Source organism: Petromyzon marinus, chromosome 32, assembly GCF_048934315.1.
Source record: "Petromyzon marinus isolate PM22_M1 ecotype Great Lakes invasive population chromosome 32, UKy_Petmar_22M1.pri1.0, whole genome shotgun sequence".
Taxonomy (NCBI): domain Eukaryota; kingdom Metazoa; phylum Chordata; class Hyperoartia; order Petromyzontiformes; family Petromyzontidae; genus Petromyzon; species Petromyzon marinus.
Window position 1 is genome coordinate 5,849,332 of NC_133698.1, and position 19,541 is coordinate 5,868,872.

The window sequence follows — 19,541 nt, forward strand, 5'->3', positions numbered from 1 at the left end:
CTTCTGTTAAGCGTGTGCTATTAAAATGAGACTTTAATACAGCTATGATTCTTGGCACACGTGTACTGCTTTTGAAGTTTTTTTTGGGAGATCATAACAGAAATTAAACGGCAAAAGTTTTGCGGAATTCATCGCTAATGAAAGGAACAAGACTTCTCTTGCCGAGGTAAAACTTGGCAAAGCGAACGTGCAGAGGCTAAGGGTGTATTAGCACACTAATTGTCTTCTTTGGTTCTTTCGGTAAAGTCACGTAGAATGAGAATAAAATAATAAATTGATAAAATAAAATAACACAATAATATTCTCACGACGTTTCGGCCACAACACAAGCGGCCTTCATCAGGTGAAGGGGCGAGACTGTCTGGTAGGACAGCGCTGGAGTGAAAGGTATCGTGAAACGATGGCAGTGTCTTAATAATATTTAACTTTCTTTTCTCTGTTCACTTCGCAGATCACGGATGAACACACCTTAACTTTTACCTCTCCCCATCCCATCCTGACCCGTGAAAAAAATGAAAAAAAAACAAAACAAAAATGACAAAAAAAAACTTAGAATAATTTTTTTGAAGCTTAATATAAAAAAAAATGTCGATGTTTTTTTTTTCTGTATTATAAGTTGTGTAGAAAACTACCATGTTAATCAAGATTGCTACCAAAGCAATTGTGTTTGTGCGAATACCGTTGGGGGGTGTCTGTTTTAAAGTTTTAGCAACGTAAGTACACGATAGAGTTTGGGGTTCTTAACAGATGCGTCGCTTGGTGAAGGGATGTTTTTCATTTTTTTATGAGTTTATGTATCGGTGCGCTACTGTAATAATACAACAAATACTGCTTGCTGGTGAAAGTGTACATGCAATCGTGCTGGTTTTGTGACTCTTTAAGAGATCAGGTGATATAGGGTTGGAGTCGGGCTAACCTGGCAGTAAGTCACCACACCTTGTAGGTGCAGTTAAAAGCTCTCACAAGCTCCAGTGCTTTAAAGACAATTGCCCTTGGTCGTGGCTCACAAGAGGCAAATTTTCCATCGGTATATGAACACTTTTTGTGGCCCCATAACGAGTTCGGACCGCTGCTCATTTTCCATTTGCGGTCCCCAGTCGGTGGTGGAACTTCCGCCCCTTTTTTATCAGCTATGATGGGACGATGAACTTTGTTGAACCTGAGCTGGATTTCACCTTGAGATCCTTTGATTGTGAGATACGTTCTCTGCAACAGCGCGGCGACCCAGGCTAAATGCTCGAGAGAAGCCGCTAAAATAAAATTTATATCCACTTTTCATGAAGCGGTCGCAATCCCAAACACCCACCTGCCCGTAAGCCCTCTTCGTTCTTTAACCTCGCCACCTCCGCAATAATAACGGCATTGCTGCCGTTATTCACGCGGCACTCTCCCCTGCCGATAGCAGAAGTACAACAGCTGATGAACGGCTAAATTCTCCTTCGTGCTGTAGATTCCCTCTGGGCGAACGGTTGAAATGAAAATATTATTCTATCAACACCTCCTCGCAGCGGAATACGCACACAGTGGGTTTGATCGGCTGGCGGTTTGTATGTTTTTACGTTGAACTTCTTTCGCACCATACCTATCCAACCGTGCATATCGGAGGTGTGGGGTGAAGGACAACAAATTAAACACAAAAAGCAGTTCTGACAAAGTAATGTTTTCAATCTAGATTTCAAACTGCGTAGCTCCGGTGGCTTCCTAATATCGGAAGGAAGAGCGTTCCAGAGGGCCACAGAAACGCATCTGAAAGTGCGCGATAAAGTGAAATGCAGGAGACCTATTTTCTTTCTGATCCAGTGAAAACAAACCCAGCCTCTGGGTGGAATGGAAGCCACCGTGCCTCCCGAGAGCCGTGTGCTGTTCAAAACGGATGAGCCTAGCGCCAGCTCGAATCGCGGTCCGATGGACACGTGGGAAAAGAGACCGGCAGACAATGGACATTTGTGCGTAACGGCATCTGAAACGAAGCCACGCACTCCACGCCCCACCGTACACGATTACGCACCAGTTGGCTACCTCATGGAACGGGATGGCATGAGTCATGTGGCATTGTACTAAATGTACTACGAATTCGGCAAGTAACGGAATAATGGTGGTATGCCAAAGGGATTGCAATTGCCCCATGCTAGGTGTGTAATTGGAGTGGAGAGCACGGGCAGGAAACCGGCGCATCCCTCCCTCGTCAAACTGTGTTGGCCACACTGCGCCACTTGACAATAAGACAATTGGGAGGAAAAAAAAATATGCGATAGCCTCTAACACAGGTGGTGAACTCACCCCCCCCCCCCCCCCCACCAGATTAGACTTGCATCCCTCACCCACGCTCGAGAAGAGATTAAGCTGCTCGCAATTGAACGCCTTTAGTGACCCCCACCACCACCGCCACCACCACCGCCACCACCACCCCAGCACGATTTCGAGTGATCCACGCAATGAACCCCGCACGGCACTCTCACAGGAAATCTGATGGCCTGGAGGCACCTTGCAGACGTGCGTGCACGCGCGCACCGAGAGGATTATTTTGAGAAAATCGGCGAGCCGCGTTTCAAGTGGTGGCTTTTTCTTTTTGACTGTCTCTGCAAAGGAAATAAATAAATGGCATTCCCAAGAAATTGATACGGTTATCTAAAAGGTTCTGTACATCCCCCCCCCCCCCCCGCCCGCCCAACTGATGTTGTACGGGTGAGCCCTAACAAAGGGGGGCTCAGCAGGGTAGAGATGCGCATTTATGTCATCTGATACCTCTAATGGCATGTGCCGTACATATCGGGTGGTCGGATGATGGCACGGCGGCGCGGCAGCACTTCGGAGGCAGAGGTTGGCTCATTGCGTAGATTCGTGAAGTTTCCAAACACGCTGGACTGCGAGGTGGCCAGGAGATGAGAGTACAGGCAAGTGGGTTGTGAAAACGCGAGCGCAGACCTTTTGAGTGCTGCGTGCATTTGTTTTATTTTCCGCACGCGACATATGCTCTAGTTACGGTGTTGGACGAATGTCCAAATTCAGGAACCGTAAAAAGAAAGTCTTGAAACATAGTGGGGGCTCTTCTGGATAAATTTGAGTAATTAAAATATATTATTTTTGTTCCTGGGTAGTAAGTGTTATTTCTTAATTGCTTATGCCTCAAAAGTACAGAACATGGCTATTATTCCCCACAAACTTTGCTTTTGTGACCAGGACAGTGATCATCTACATCATTAGACCTCTTTTTTCCATTGCCAAAATATAATAATAGGGTTTTTCCCCTTTTTTCTGGCAACAAAACTAAAACCTTTTTACAAGGATTCATGTCTGCATTAACCACAATACCTGCAGTCAAAATGCAAACCAAAAACATACTATGATAATATATGCATTGTACTTGAAACTGATTGGTCCACACCAAGGGATGGCTTTCTTTTGAGCCTCGACCTAATTGGTGCTCGACCAGATGACGCCAAAAGGCGACATCTGGTCGAGCACCAATTGTTGACCAATCAGTTTCAAGGACAATGCATATATTATCATAGTATGTTTTTTGTTTGCATTTTGACTGCCAGGTATTGTGGTTAATGCAGACATGAATCCTCGTAAAAAGGTTTCAGTTTTGTTGCCAGAAAAAATGGGAAAAACCCTATTATCAGGACAGTGACATTTTGAAATTTACCTATTTTCAATGAGAAAACGTGTGCATTTGTGTCGTTCCTTCACATAAGGTCCTGGTCACAAAAGCAAAGTTTATACTTTTGAGGCATAAGCAATTAGAAAAAATAACACTTACTACCCAGGAAGAAAAAAACGTGTTACATAGTGTTATCATTCCACCGGCTTCAAAGCAACGTGAATGGCGAGTCACAGGTGTGAGTGATAAATTACTGCCAGTTTAGGTGAAAATCTGCCGTTCGTGTCGTGTGGTGCCATTGGCACCCTTAGGAGACGATCGCAGGTAATTTTACACTGGGTAGACCAGAGGGACTATATTGATCCAAGTGTTGTAGATTCCAGTTGCATTCCACGTCTGAAGAGTTTTGGCTTTTTTTTACTCCTAAAATCCAATTCGCATCAGGTGACTGTGCGGCACGAAACTAGCCCTCGATTGAATCGGTTTAATTTGGAAGCAAAATCTGTATAAATAGGTGTATATATTGAACATTTTATATTTAAACGTTGGTTTCCACCGTGCTGTGTACTTCACATGGGAAATTCCAAGCCGTGGTCACTTGCTGATATTTTCTGTTAGTAGAATAATCTATAAGCCTTCGCTAGCTTTACACGTTTTATAAGTTTTAAGCAAGTGTATCGTTTTATTTCCTCGTTTTGACGCACGTGGAAATAGGCAATGTTTGACGCATGAGAGTTTTGGTTTTTATTTTGAGTTCTTAATCAGGGGTAGAGTGATCACTCGGTCGTGTAGTTGACGTGTTACCTTCAAATCATGCAGGTCTGTGTGCGTGTGTGTGCGTGCGTGTGCGTGCGTGTGTGTGCGTGTGTGCGTGTGTGCGTGTATGTGCCTGTCTCAGGTACAGCTCTTTATTGATTACGCAACTCACCTTTGTCCGCCCCGCCGGTTCCGCGGAAGCCGAGTGCCGGCTGCCCGTGAATGTGCCGTTCATCGTGCATGCCTCGTGCGCCGTTTTCACACCTCCCCCCCCCCCCCCCCCCCCGGTGTCTGGTGCACTGAAGATCGGAGGGCAGGACGTTTACTCATGCCATTTGTAATACGGTCCGGCAAGCTGCGATGTTCACTTCACGACTGCCTCCCCCCAAAAAATGTCACATCTCCTTCTCACGTTCTTGAAGTTGTGACAAGTCTCATCTAAGACCGAACTTAAGGCCGTTTCTGGAAAGTCACGAGTCATTCTGGACTCTGGCCCCAGAGTCTGAAAAAAATCTGCCCCAACAGGCACAGACGTCCTTCCCACTCTACGACCAAACTCAGGTTTTTACGATGAAAAGAGGAATAGGCGTTGCCCCATCGCAGTGGCGGCTTTTCTAGATACATTACACAATTATCATTCAAACCTACTTCAAAGCAACGATGAATGCGAGTCACAGATGCGAGTGATTCCTTACGGCCAGATTCGGTGAAATCTGCCAGCCAGGGTGAAGGCTAGTCCTCTTTTTCATCGTATTGATACTGGCAAAAAGGTCCCTACGATATCTGCTTTTATCTCCATTGGCTGGTAACCTCCCATATGCGTTGGGTGTTTTGTACGAAACAGAGTGACAAACGTCGTTTTCAACACCCTTGCATTATTAATTTTCTGAGTGGCGTTTGGAGCTCCGTGCCTACTGGAGTTGTACTTTCATTGCGCTCCGGTGAAGACCGAATGTAGTTTTAAAAAAAGAGCACGTACACAAAGCTCGACGTGAACGGCGGACGAAACGCACCGCGGGCACAGCACCTGCTTCGCAGAACCAATGCACGTCCCCCCCCCCCTCGTCCCCCCACCGTTACAGGCGTAGTGGAGTCTGCTGGTGCTCAGCATCGCGCGAGCCATGCTCTCATCGGCGGTGCTTTCGTAAATGTAACTTCTCGCGCTGTGCTTTTTTATTTTAAAGGCTTGTTCGGTGTCGCAGCCCAGCGATTAACCGCATTGGCCGGCACCGCGGGGCCACCACCCCCACCTCCCCCCTCGCCTGAGATAGAACCCACGATTTTACACTCCGGAGCAAAGGGACGGCACGCTCCGGTGCCTACGCTCACCTGACGGAAAAGTGCGCGCGGGAATTTAATTTAGAGAGTTTCATTCATAGCATCGCAAAAACGAGTTTCGGATCCGAGCCGCCAGGTGATGACCCGGTTTGATGAAATGCTCATGCCCCACGAAGCCACCCTAGTGGGAGTTGAGCGCTTTTTGTGGATGATGCGCATCAGAGAATCGCATATGAGGCTGCTGCATTAGACGCGCGTGGGGATTTTGAGGTGGCATTTGTTAAAGCCAGGCCAAAGCACTAACCGAGCTGAAATTTGCTACGCTTTTTTTTGTATGAATGCTTTGAACACAAAAGCTTTTCCGATTTAACGTTTTTTTTTGTTTTGCATTGAAGCTCCGTTACATTTGCGTTGCGTGGAAAGTTGTCGCTGTGGGAAGTCTCTCACACGGGTGAGTCCGTGCACGTTTTAGCGTCCGGGTATTATTTCTGCTCGGTTTGGTCACGGGCCTTCAAAAGTCTGAGTTTGCATCGCCCATACCATTCCAGTATGGAATAGCGACCACCGTCCCTCAATGGAGCATTGCGTCTCTACGAGCACAGAGCAGGGGAGGGGGTGTGCATGGCATAACCACGTTGGCGCACACCATCAGTTGAGTGGAGGCATCTGTGGGCAGATCTGACGCAGCCGATGTGTTATTCTCCTTGCCGGGTTTACACAATAGCCACGTGCTGTGGTGGAACGCGAGCCCCACTCGCTCAGAAAGTGACTTGATGCTTCGTTTCGGGAGACCGAATGTAAGGCCACTCGCTTTGATCAAAACGAGTTTTGGGGCATTTTTTGACATTGCCAAGACAACGAAAAGTCGCTGTCTCGTTCATAATGTGCGTTCGACACAAAAATTGTAAACGAATTCAGCTCTGCAACATAACCAATCTTGCATGAGCTTGTAAATTATTGAACATAGCTGCGAGTCGGTTAGTCGGGGGGGGGGAGGGTGGATAGAAAAGCCTATTTTATTTTGCCGTTAGTCCAAAATGGGTAGCCTGGAGGAAATTAATTTTAGATGGCCACTTCAAACACTGAGCCGTTGCTAAACTTCAATCACTCGCGAGCCTGAGGGACGTTCCTCAGTATTTATATAACGCCAAATTAAAACGGCAATGCCTTCTTCATCATCGGCTGGAACGGAGCCACAAGTCTGCATGACGATGTCCAGTGAGTGGCTTAGCATGAGGTCTCCTGACCCATGATGTTTAAAGTCACAAAGTGGTGCTGTGTCCCATATAAGCCTTTAATCAACTCGGTTTTTTTTAATGTATGTGTTAAAAAAGAAAATGTTGGCTTGGAAGGGTTGATGAAAGGGGGAGTATAAAATATGTTCTCATTGTTTTTGTCATTGATTATTTTGCGCCGTTGCTTATTTTTACGTAAATATACGATGGGAGCTCTGGAGACTTTGGAGAGGAGATACAAGACATAATGGGTGAATAAATGAATGAAAAGTGGATTTCCTGCTTGCGAGCGCACATATCCTCACCACCAGCAGCAGCAGCAGAAGGAGTCGTCACTACGAAGCAGCACACACCACGTTAGTCATGAGCTGTTGAAATTTGAATCTTAGTCGGGGTCAATTACCGTAGGTTTGTTTTTTTAAGGCAGCGAAGGGAAATGCAAACCTGGTTAATTTTAAGCAGATACGAGCATCGTCTCTCCACTCCTGCTGTGGAGATGGCAAGCTGGTAAAGGATACAATGACAGTTTCTCACAGAGGTCTGCGTTGATAATAATGAGCATGACGAAAATAGAACGGACAAAAAGGTGCAACCTCCCAAACCGCCACGCACAGTGGGGGGGGATTACGAGATGGTGAAAAATAAAACTCAAACAAGTTTCAAATAAATATTTTTTTTCCCTGTAAAAATTGGCTTGTGGCATGTGTGCATATCCAGTGTGGGGGCGCATCTCATTTTCAGGATTACACTAATGTATCGCTTTACGTCGGCAGATAATCATTGTACATTGCCCTCCGAAAACGTAATTCCGTGCGCGTGCCACCCATAATTAAGTCTCGGCTTTTGTCGTCGCGAAGAATCGGACGCGATTCTGAATCTTCGGTTGGGAGAGAGTTGCCGACGAGGGAACAGTGGAATTGCTTTCGGCCAAAATTGGTTGCGATGCCTCGAGTTAATATGATCATGAGTCTCTCGTGTCATTCATCATCACTGTAAGTCACATGGCTGCCTTTTGACCGAGGTATGAGCAAATGTTTTTTTTTGTTTTTTTCCGAAAAACTGTATAGGCTTCTTATGGTGGCACATGGGAACAAAACCAAGCGTATCAACTTTCAAAGTACAACTTGCGGTGTAAACATATATACACACACTGCATACTTTCTGATAATATTTTGCTTGCAATATTCACCGTGCAGAGTGAATAGCCAAACGTGTTTACTCCTGGTTTTTTTTTTAAATAAAGTGACACCTGAAAATCCGACGCCTTTATTTCGTTGGGAGAATTTGTTCACTGGTTTGAGTTTTTGGCAATGAATGCATTTCTTGCGATATCGTGGATATCGTGGATGACATGATCACGTGTACACGTTTGAATGTTGATACCACCTTCTTCCCACAAAAAAGTGGCTTTGCGAAGTTGAAGTGATTGAAAAGGTAATGGAATACAAAAAATATATAATAATGAAAGTTGGATTTACAAGCCTACAAAGTCATGTGGTTTAAAGAAAAAAATAAATGCCACAATTAAGAAATGTCTGTTTCCTTCCTGTGTGTGCTTTTTTATTTGTAATCTTGATTCATTTATTTTACAAATTACTGCCAAACCCCGCCAAAGTGTGCCTGCGTCCTGTAACGACGGGTGGAATCTGTGGTTACGAGCAGGGCATCGTTTCTCTACGAGTTTTTTCTGCCCCCCACCAACCCCGTGGATGCCACTGTTGGGAGAAGCTGAGGTGGGGGGAGACTTTTCTGGAACTCAGCCCAGGGACGGATCTGGCTGAAATTAAGCCGTGGTTAGAAATTTGGAAAGAATGCAAAAGATGTGGAGGTGTTTTATTTTTTTTTTAAGCATGGGTATTAAAACATTCAAACAAAGCCTAAGTCAAATTGGCTGGAAGTTAAAGTAGGTGTGGGGCACCTTTTGAGTTCTGGTGGAAATTTCACATTAATTTGTAAGTAACCAATCGATCCACAGGATGACCCAGGAGATAACCTTAATGAGGTCTTTTGAGCTAAGATATAGAATTGAAATGTGGGAATCGATATACATTATGTCAATAAAATGTCGTCCTTCCCCCGCACCGCCCGATTAGCACGTTTGGCTACGTACGGTGCGAAAGGCGTTCAACATACCTACATTTGCATTATTAATTATAGTTTAATTAGCCGACAGAATGAGCTTGATTGATTAAACGAGACACACATACCAGCTACAAATGTGAGACGAAAAGCGTGCTGCATCTCAGAACGTGAATAGCTGTGCATGGTTAGAGGTCTACCACGAGTTTAATTGAAGAGTTGTGGATGATGGGAGGTGGAAAGGTGACTCGAGGGGGGTTTGAGAAATGTGACGTCACATCAAAATGCGCAACTTTAAATGCACATAGAATTGTTATAACAACACTAATTGTTATAACAACACTCCTACAACATCAGAGCGCAGCGCCACATTAATACTCAAGACAATGACAATAGTTTAAAGCGATTTGAAGCATGTTTTATTTTCAAAATGGAAATATGGTTTTGGGCGGGGGGGCAGAGCTTTGTGACGTCAAATTTGAGGGGGGGGTCTGACTTTTTGTGACTCCGTGTGACGAGGGGGGGTGCAAAAATCGTCCAAAATCGTGTGACGTCATTTATGGACGGCCCCTTAGTCTCGTGAAATAAAGCCAATAGCACGATTGTGATAACATTGAGGGGGGTGTGGGGTGGTGGAGGGGGGAAATGACTAAAAAAGTAAATCTATATTTTTTAAGAGTTGTATTAATGTAAGGTGGCCAAAATACACAAAAAATAACCAAGCAGCTTGATTTCCAAATGATACAAGTATTTTTTTAAAGACGAAAATAGCAACATCCTCCTGTAATACTCTGGTTCTATTCGGTAAAGTCACGTAGGTAAAAATAAAACAACAAAAATCACGACGTTTCGGCCACAACACAAGTGGCCTTCATCAGGTGAAGGGACCGGACTGTCCAGAGGACAGCGTTGGAGTGTCCTCTTCACCTGATGAAGGCCACTTGTGTTGTGGCCGAAACGTCGTGATTTTTGTTGTTTTATTTTTTACCTACGTGACTTTACCGAATAGAACCAAAGAGTATGGATCCTTGCAGTCACGAAAGCTTCATATCTAGAATCCTCCTGAAATGTTTCAGCCGACCAGAATTATTGAGGCACTGGCGCTCTGTAGTTGTGTCACGTTGAGAGAAAGGATGGGTGAGGTTGGGGGCCACGCTCCTGGTGGTGGTCAGGGCTCTTAATTGTGATGAGAGAGGGCGGTGAACATTGCCAGCAAAATTCGCTTTCCCGAATAGCTAACTTTTGAACATTTTGCTTGTGTAACAAATTATAAAGTATTAAAGCTTTCGTGACTGCATAAAATTACTCATTGGTTTTTTCGGTATTAACATTCTACATACGTGACTTTACCGAAAAAACCAATGAGTAACCAATTATAATTAATTGCTTCAGTATTATTATTTTTTTACATCCATCAAAGGTACCTTGTTTTTTGTGCGTCTGCTCCACACATTCATATTCATACACAGTGCATATTTAATTACGAAATGCATTTTTTTTGTCCGTGTGGATAATTGCCAAATTATGAACAAGGCTGGTTTTTACCGTAAGTGACAGTCAATTTCCCAATCATTGCCACCGTGTGATGGAATGTAACCTAATTGACTGTGCATCATTCTGCTTTTAGGCACATTTCCACAATTCCCCTCTCGCCTTCAAGTTAAAGTGCTGGCTGCAGGTAATACGACTAATTTGCGGCAGACATCAGCACTAGTGTATGAAAACTCACCTCCGGCGACATACATTTCTCTTCATTTGTCACGTACTGTTAACCACCTTGCATTACCGCTCAAATGGAGTGTAATCAGGGCTTCGCCAAAGTACACACCTAATTCACGTGATTACAGCTGTCACTTTGCAGCAATAAATTTGCACTCCGGCGAACATTTCAGCGAGATATACTTTCGTCTTGTTTTCTTTTTTTTTATTCTAGTTGCTGCGAAAAGGGCCCAAAACGCCCAAAACGCCGAGCAGCCAGCAATGAGCAGCACTTTTAAAGTTGAAACAGATGGGGCACGTTTCTTGGAATTGAGCAACGTTCTTACAATAACTTGGGGAAGACGACGGTGGGAGGGAATTACAAAGTGGAGCCGTGCGAGGGAAGAAGAAAAAAGAGGCGAGGTGACCTGCAGTGCGGGTGGGTGGGCTGGTTCGTAAATGGCTGAATGAATGTGTGCTGTTGTGACCTGCAGCGTGGTAGGTGAACCCAGCATGGGCGAGACAAAACGGTCATTCTGGTTCACCGAGTCATCACCAGAGGTGGAGGAATCAATGAGTGAAGAACACAGGGACTGTACCCATGGGCAGAAGCGACAGAAGTCGGATAAGGAAGAGAATGAGATATAGACTTGATTTGAAGCTTTCGTGACTGCAGGAATTACTCTTTGGTTCTTTCGGTAAAGTCACGTATAAATAAGAAATAATAAAACAACATAATAGCGTACGAGAAGAATGAGATATGGTGGTACGTGCCTCCAGATGCTTGGAGACAAAGTTGATGGATGATGCTGAAGTAATGTGAGACCCATCTGCATGATTAGTCAGATGGCTACAATAGGCAGTGCAGCAAGTGCGTTGTTTACCTGTGTTTTCAAAATTACGAGTATAAACGGTGAAAGTGCAGTCCTGCATTTGCTTGCTCGCACCACTGCTGACAGAAAGGCCTCAACTCGAGGCAGCCCGAGATAATCGCTCGAGAGAGGGTATTAGAAATTATTCTTTCACGCCGATCAGATGTATTGGAGGTGAGAGTACCCACACTTTACCCCACCACGTGAGTCTTGCCATTCGACTGGTGTACACATTTATACGGGGGGGGGGAGAGGATTTAATAAACGTGTACCATTATTTAAACTGCGACACGTTCCTTTTGAAGCACGTCATATAGGGCACTCAGTGCCCATTTCAGGCTGAGTTCGCTGCCTTGGTCGCAGGAACCAGGTGAAATTGACGGAGGCTGGAATTTGACTTTATCAGCCTCCTCAGCGAAGAAGCCCAATCTCCGTTATCTTTAGAGCAGCCTTCATTATTGCCCTACCAATCTAATTACGCACAGCATGCCAATGGGACACCTATTAGCGTCAACTCTTTAAATCTTGGAATCGTTTCACGTTTAACTCGTCCCGTGCACACACTGCTCATTAGCAATTTGTGACCGGTAAACATAATGCACTTAAAACAATTATGCCACGTTGAAACATACGTGAACACAAAACCTGGTCGGTTGTTTCCTGTGCAATTGAGCGTAGTGCAGTGCTAATCTCCTGTTTGAAGTCCTTAACCAGTGGAGGAAATTGCACATTCTTATGGGGCATGGGGGAAGTTACCCCATAGGACAACCACAGATGACTGCACACAACGTGGGACTTATTTGTATTGTGTTCCCAGAGCGATGACCAGAGTCATCCTTTCAAATTGGGATTCGAACTTGCCACTTTCTGATTGCAAGCTGGAATTGGACACCTGGGATGGATTTTGGACTTCGGCGTTCAGATTGTCAGATTTTTAAGAACAATTTCGGGCCTTTTTTCAATGGTTTTATTCCTTCTTCAAATCTTCAAATCGTTTACATTTTACGATGGACAGAATGTGTGTTGTGGTGCCACGACCTCGGAGCAACTCTGCAAGCGCCGTGACTCCCCCCTGGCCCCCACCCTGAGCACACACACGCAGCGCACACTTAGTAGTGTCCTGGCGGGAGATTGCCTGGCACAACGGGTTTTCATCCGAAGGGTCCCTAGGAGGAAAGTCCCACGGTTTCCCGGTGCCAGGAGATTGGCCGACCCTCACAGGACAGGTCACATTGCGGTGCCGCTGAGTTGGCTTAAAATTGTATGGGCGCAAAAAGGTTCACCGGGCCAGCCGCAATGAGTCATACGTGACATCGGGAGGGGCTTGGGGAAATAGAAAACGAGCAGAGCAGACAACAAAATCGGGGGATCGCAGCGCCACGACCCCCATACCGAATACACACTCGCAGGTGTGCGATTCGCCAGCCGGGCGCCCGTCCCGATTACCCAGGGTGCATCACAAAAGGAATACGGCTGGACGGACAAAGGGTAGCAGGGGCCACCGGCGCAGCTCTCCATGCTAGGGAAGGGAGGCGGACGGTGGTCGCAGGTAGGCGCACGATTGGCCGCGCGGTGCGGCGTGGCCCCGGGCTTTTGAAGTGAGGGAGATAAAAAGGGGAGCCTGGGACAATTCACGCTCTCTCGTCTTCAACCTCTGGGCCGCCAAGCCCCACTCGCTGCCGTCCTGCCTCCTCGAGCCGCTCGCAGCATCCCGTGTGATGCCAGCGAGTGCCGCTACGAGGCAGCGATAGGTCAAGTTTTCTCTCGTCCTTCTCCCTCCGACTCTCAGTGTCCGTGCAACGCCGTGAGTACAGCTTTGAGGTATGTGGCAGGACGTTTGAGTGACTGGAGACTTAGGCAGCAGTAGGCGAGGCTCTTGTCGCAAAATATTCCCCCAGGGAGTGTGTATTTGCGCCGCGGATAAAAGTCAGCACAGAGCATCGGTGTGGTGTCTGTGATTTGTGTGTGGAGCGACTGCGTGGGAAAAACGCGCTACGAGAGCGGACGCGGAGCCGCTGCACGGGCGCGCGGTGAGGTAATCGCTCGCAGGTATGGGCGCTCGCGTGCCGCTGTCCGCTGCGATCGCGTTAGCTGTGGCGTCCGCGGGTGTGTGGGTTAACTCCATGCGGCTGTGAGCCAGCAGCACGAGTATGTCCCTCAGAGAGGGCGCTAGTGCGGGGGGCCCAATCACTCGGTCGGAAGGGGCCCGGCAGGAGCGGAAGGCGCGCACCCCAACTGCCTAGCGAGGATGGTGGGGTGGACGTCGGCTCCCACAGTATCCGTGCGCACGAAAAGTAACATCGCACCAATGCCACCTTCATGCGGAAAAGCGTGAATATGGCGCGAGATGTGACGTCGTTTCCTGTGACATCACATATCTTTTATCAATCCAAGAGGACAACAAAATCTAAAATGTTGTATATTGGCCTGATGTTCAGATTTCTTAGATTAATCTAAAAACGATTATTCAAGTGTACGGATGGTGAACAAGTTTTAAAAGGAAAATAAGTGCAAGCCACATTCAAAACTTGTTTTCATATTGTAACCCTAAATATATTATCAAAAGTGCTCCTGTTGTTGTGCAAGCCGAGAATACTATACCATAGTGTTTCATTAAAAAGCACGAGCTTATACTTAAAGTTTTGAGCAATGGCCTCTTTCAAAAGCAGAGTAATTTGTACATAAAAATAGACCCTCAGGAGAAAATCTAATATTAGGTGGATGAAATCTTTTAAAATATATTGTATTCCTATCAACACTTTTTACTGCATTTTATATATGCCTTAATGATGTGCAGACTGGAAAGTAAAGGCTTAGCCACCTTTGAATCCAATAGACATTTTAAAGGGAGGCTGTAAACATTTATAACCACCATATCAGTAAATTGACTACTCCCAAACACTCAAGGTGAAGAGTGGAGAAAGGTAATTGCCCCAACAGCGTACCCATAAAAAAACAAATGTGAAATACGAACCAATAAATCACGCCCTTATAGATGTGTCCAGCAAAGATTGACCTCGCTAGCGGTTAAAAGATGTGGTTAAATGATCTTGAATTTCATAGCATTGTTTTGAATGATGGGCAGTTTATTAAGACTAAAGTACAGCGGTAGTAATATTTGAATATAATATTCAAACTCAATTTTATGTTTGCCGTCTCACAATTATGCTAACCACGCTTTGTATATATATATTTTATTTGCCGATAGCAGCATTTGTGCAAGCTGCCTGAATAGCCACAATAGCGGAGTACATCTCTTAACATCGTTGGCTGAGCCCATATCCGTCTGCTTTGTCCAAATTCTTCACCAGGAAAGTGGCAGGTGGCTGCATGCAAGCAGGGCTTGTCAATGCAGTGGCAGCACGAGACCCAAGCAAACAAAGTAAAATCTTAGAGCCCCAAGTAGCACAAGGGGCTCTGGATTCATGAAAATAATAGGGGGTGCAATCGAATATATATATACCAGTCATTCCACTGGTGAAAGCCACTCCATGCTTGACCATCTCGCCACGCTGGTCAGTGTGAGTTGGTGAAGGCGTGGGGGGGACGCACCACCGGTGAAAGTCGTGGTCGGGAATTGAACCTAGGTCACCAGGTTCACAGCAGAGTGCGCTTAGCATTGAATCACCACTCCCTCCAAATATCAGGTCAAATTTAATTCCTAATAAACTTGACAAGTATTTCAACATAAACAAGCCAATTCCATCTCTCTGATCTCCATCCTATCTGCATCTTACTTCTCTAACTATATCTCCTGTTTATACCCTACTGGGATTTCATAAATTAACGAACAAAAACATTATTTCTGCTTCAGGCGCCCAATGGGTCAATGGGTCCATTCAGGATATCGAGCAGAGAAAAAAATTCACACGTGAATGATAGCCACACACTGTGGCGGCGGAATAATAAAATGCCCGAGCCCAGTTGTGTCTGGGCTTTCGGGGGCGGGGGGGGTGCGAGTGTTAACTTTACCAATGCCGCGTAAATTGGGTAAACGCTTTAACGCGCATGAGGTGTACAACTAAAACGGCATAAACAATGCATTCTGGGCAATCAATCCGCTCTCGAATTGATCCCTTTGTTCGGAACTGCAGGAGAGGCCATTAGGGCTCGTTTTTCTGGTTTCAATGGTGATGATGCATGCCTGAAATGAAGTGTGACTTGGGAGGGAGGGTTGGTGGATCACACAAGAGTTGGAACCCATGTGGGACACACATCGTGAGACACGTCGTGAGACACACATCTTGTCGGGCAATGGATGTGAAAAGTACTTTATCCAGCAGTGGATTGAAAGGGAACTGTAAATTATTTATATTATAATAGGCTGTAAATAATAATTATTATTTAATAACAATTATTATTGAATAATTATCATTTACAATAATTTACAAAAAATATTGTATTTATAATAATTAAATAATAATACTCATTATTTGCAATAATAATTACAATAAGTATTATTTACAGCCTTTGCCAATTGACACTACATTGGGGGAAACAGGTCACAAGGTTAATCTGCCATGAGTTAGCCACTGTCTTTATTAAGAAGTGCATCTCAAATGAGTTCTGCTTTTGGCGTCCTCTGGTTGAACACCGTTTGAGACGAGGCTCAAAAGAAAGCCGTCTCTGGTGTGGACCAATCAATTTTAAAGACAATGCATATATTATCATAGTACGTGTTTTGTTTGCCTTCTGACCACAAGCATTGTGGTTAATGCACACATGATTCCTTGTAAAAGGTTTCAGTTTGGTTTTTTAACATCTTAACACCTATTTTGTTAAACTTTGATTTAAAGCTTTCGTGACTGCAGTAATTCATATTCTTAGCTCGTTCGGTAAAGTCACGTTGAAGGGAAACAATTAAATAATAAAATGTTTTATATAATAAAATATGTTTTATATATATTTTATTATTTTATTGTTTCCCTTCAACGTGACTTTACCGAAAGAGCAAAGAATATACCTATTTTGTTGCCAGAAAAAAGGGGGAAATCCCTATTCTTTAATTATGGATGTTGCCATGGTGCAATGGATAGCACATTGGACACCACGATTCTTTCCCTTAAGATTGGTAATAGGTATGGCACTGGTTACTTTTTTAATGAAATTAAAAGAGCGATTCGTGATCGCGAGCTTCTGAGGCAGTTTAATTTGCTCGGCAATCCACGACAACCACTCATTCTTGCAGCACCACACGGCTCTCAGAACCTCTGAACGAAGATTAACTTCAGTCTCAGAAGTGGGATATTGTATGTGTGTAGAACTTCTTTCGCACCGTACGGGGTGCAGAGACGGTGGGGGTGGACCTGTTGCTTTCTCTCAGCTAACCGGAAGACCTCCTCTGTCTGCCAGGGTCTCTGGTGTGGTCTGAACCGCATACCTAATGCAGCCATTGCAGCGACATGAACCACAGTCATGAACCTCACCAATTTCCCCTTGGCATTCGGAGGAGGGCGGGGGGCAGTGCCGGATTATCCTAAGAGCAAAAGTAGCTACGCATGTAGTAGTAGTAGCTACGCATGTAGTAGTAGTAGCTACGCATGTAGTAGTAGTAGCTACGCATGTAGTAGTAGTAGCTACGCATGTAGTAGTAGTAGCTACGCATGTAGTAGTAGTAGCTACGCATGTAGTAGTAGTAGCTACGCATGTAGTAGTAGTAGCTACGCATGTAGTAGTAGTAGCTACGCATGTAGTAGTAGTAGCTACGCATGTAGTAGTAGTAGCTACGCATGTAGTAGTAGTAGCTACGCATGTAGTAGTAGTAGCTACGCATGTAGTAGTAGTAGCTACGCATGTAGTAGTAGTAGCTACGCATGTAGTAGTAGCTACGCATGTAGTAGTAGCTACGCATGTAGTAGTAGCTACGCATGTAGTAGTAGCTACGCATGTAGTAGTAGCTACACATGTAGTAGTAGCTACACATGTAGTAGTAGCTACACATGTAGTAGTAGCTACACATGTAGTAGTAGCTACACATGTAGTAGTAGCTACACATGTAGTAGTAGCTACGGGCCCCGCACTTTCAAGGGCCCCGCGCTAAATGCTTTCAAGCTATCAAGGTTCAGTGATTATGCACTTGCTCTATTACTATAGTACTATACTGCCTTCGACTTTTATAAACGGCTGGGTGTTTAACGTTAGCGATTTGTCGTATTATCTGGCTGTATGGCAAATTAAAAAATACAATTACTTTACTGTGCAAATTAAAATTTGTGTTTTAATATTTACGTTTTTTTTTAATTTAGGGCCCCTTCATGACATATGCTACAGGCCCCGCACTAGCTTAATCCGGCACTGGGGGAAGGGGCGATGCAAACCCGTGTTACAAACGATAATTACATTTTTCATCAGCTAATCAAGACCAGGCTATTTTGGGTTTGAGCAGGGTCCTAGGTGGGTGCCCATCACCGCAAAGAATAGCAGGCCCATCATACAGCTGACAAGCCAAATGTCAGTGGGCAGATCCGCTCCATGGAATGTTCTGGTGTCAAGGACATCGGCCCACGTCCACGCTTCGATCACTATAGAGTCCTGCAAATGTTCTTGCTTGAACCTGACATGCATCCACGATGTTGTGTGGTTGCGCAGATGCCAGCAGAGCGTGTTGGTAATCACAATCCCTTGGGCTGGAGAGATGTCGAACAGCTTCCTACCGTTTGTTATTGACGTGATCTGGTTCATGCCTTCCAATCACTCCAATCCAGGCTCCTAAGTCATGACCAACTTGGGACATTAAAGTCACCCAACACTTTCAATAACACAGAGGACAGGTCAGCTTGTCTACATCCCTCCACTGATGTTCATCTTTGGTGAAGGCATAAGCCACTACCACCATTACCACCATCACCACCATTCCCCACCTCCCTTTAATTGAAAAGATAACCCATAGTATCCTTGGACTCACAGTTTCCCAGACAAGTTGCACTCACAGTAAGCCCCGGGCACTTGGTTTTCTCACACAGTGTAGCCCGTTGGAGCGACCGGCTGAACATATATTTTCGTTAATCGTACTCCCGGCATCTTCTGTTCTCTACTGAGGGACTGTCATTTTTTTTATTGTCCCTCCATGGGATCAATTCGCTAATGGGCAACAACACCACTGGTCTCACCACATCCACCTTCCCCCAGCCTTATTGGCAATTACACTAAGAAACAAAGGAGCAATAATGGCAATGGGCGCACACTCTACCAGTCCAACCGTATGCACCTGCCCCTCAGCCTTACTTGCAATTCCACGCACTTAATGGGGTAATTGTGCTTTTCGGCTGAACATAGTTTGGGAGTGCAACCTCTCCTCGACAATTATACTTAACCCCCCCCCCCCCCCACTCCAATGGCCCATTTCATGTAGGCCATTGTTCTAACGGAGAGGTGCAACATAAGATAACTCCGTTAATCCAGCTTGTATTCAGTTTCCTTAAAAGGCACCCGGTACAGTTAATGACACAGGTCTACAACACCCTGGATGATACTGGGTTGCTTCCAATATCCAGCTCGAGCACCACGGACGCTGAAACCGTTTCTTTTGTTATTTCACTCTTAGGGCATTGATATGACGAATGTATTGAGTTTTTGCGACGTGTGCTTATGCACCACCGCCAATGCGATATTGCAGATGTACGTTTTTTTTTTATCTTTTCACTACCATACAGAAAGCAGCATCGTAACTCCAATCCGTGAAGCAGCGTATGGTTGAGCCACTTTAAAGTGGAGCATGTGCGGGTGCATGCGGTGGACACGGAGCCGAGTAACCGCAATGAGACACGGGGAGCCCTGGGTCTCTCACTCGAGGCAACAAAGCCGCTTGTGTCGCTTGCCACAAAGCCCTGGGCTAAACAATACAAATATAATACATTAGGTGAAAAAAAAAACTTCTTTTAAATGCACACTTTTATTTGCATTCGAGTCGAAAATAAATTATTTGACGCCCAGAATTAATCAAATTTGATGTGCTGAATAAAATTGGGTGGTTTCCTTTCGATGCGATTAACTTTATTTATGCAAGCCATCCACTTTTAT

The 19,541-nt window shown here is 45.1% G+C and overlaps 1 protein-coding gene across 3 annotated transcripts in view; it reads left to right on the forward strand.

Annotated features, from left to right (window-relative positions):
• The window catches only part of LOC116948094 (CD166 antigen-like), a 79,764-nt gene extending 71,359 nt beyond the window's left edge, over nucleotides 1-8,405 (forward strand). For all 3 annotated transcript variants that reach the window (XM_032964430.2, XM_032964433.2, XM_032964435.2), the window contains one exon: nucleotides 452-8,405. The gene's annotated coding sequence lies outside the window, so the exon portion shown is untranslated. The remainder of the gene's footprint in view (nucleotides 1-451) is intronic.
• Nucleotides 8,406-19,541: the final 11,136 nt, after the last annotated feature.